We start from the raw sequence: 995 nt of genomic DNA, 5'->3' as shown, positions 1-995 counted from the left end.
AATGTGTAGTATCGTAAAATGCCAGCAAATAAAAAAGAATTAAAATGGAAACACAAAATTAAATGAAAAAGAAATCATAAAACTAAAAAAACCTCAAACCGTATAGTACCGGTTGGTCTTACCAACCGGTACTAAAGGGCTCCAGGCCCCCGGAGCTGGCTCGTGCCACGTGGTTGCCCTTTAGCACCGGTTCGTGCTGAATCGGTACTAAAGGGGGGGGGGCTTTAGTGCCCACACTTTAGTGCCGGTTATGGAACCGGCACTAAAGGGCCTTACGAACCGGTGCTATTGCCCGGTTCTTCACTAGTGTATGTCTCTTCTGACATCTTTCACCGACTGCAAGGTCCCTAGGTTCAGCCATAATGGCGACATCTCCATGATCACAGCCAGGGCCAACTAAACTATTGCTCAAGACAAAACCGGTTAATGTAATCAGCCTACTGATTGGCCAGTACTAGTATGTGAGAATGTAACGTTTAACATTATCTTGAATAAAATTTACCGGCCTTCTAGAAAAAAAAGGAATTGACTTTCACGCTGACATAATGGTACTTCCCTTATGTCAGCATGATGTCATGTGCAAAGTACTCTTTAGTTTTTCTTTTGTCCTCCTACTCTAGTTCTAGCACTTCCTACATATCACAAATACATGTTGTTTTTATATTGAGTTGGTCTTCTAGATTTACACTTAGGGCTTAGGAACAACCAAGGTGGTTGTACAGTTTGACTATCACTGGTTTATTTTATGGATTATATGCGTATAGACATCAGTGTAGGACATGAAAAGGGGTAAACTACGAGTGTGGATTTGTGGCCGTCCAGCTCCAATTGGCTTGCTATTTAAAAAATATACTATAAACCACATTCAAAAGTTATAAAAAATTGGATTTTTTTTCCTAAAACTTGTAGTTGTTCAGGACGGATTTGTAAAATTTTGTTTGAATTTTTTTTGATTTGTAAGCTACACAGAAAAAGCAAAAATCCAGGCCCCCCCC

This window comes from Triticum dicoccoides, chromosome 4B (assembly GCF_002162155.2).
Source record: "Triticum dicoccoides isolate Atlit2015 ecotype Zavitan chromosome 4B, WEW_v2.0, whole genome shotgun sequence".
In the NCBI taxonomy this organism is placed as follows: Eukaryota; Viridiplantae; Streptophyta; class Magnoliopsida; order Poales; family Poaceae; genus Triticum; species Triticum dicoccoides.
This window is presented reverse-complemented; position numbering follows the sequence as displayed.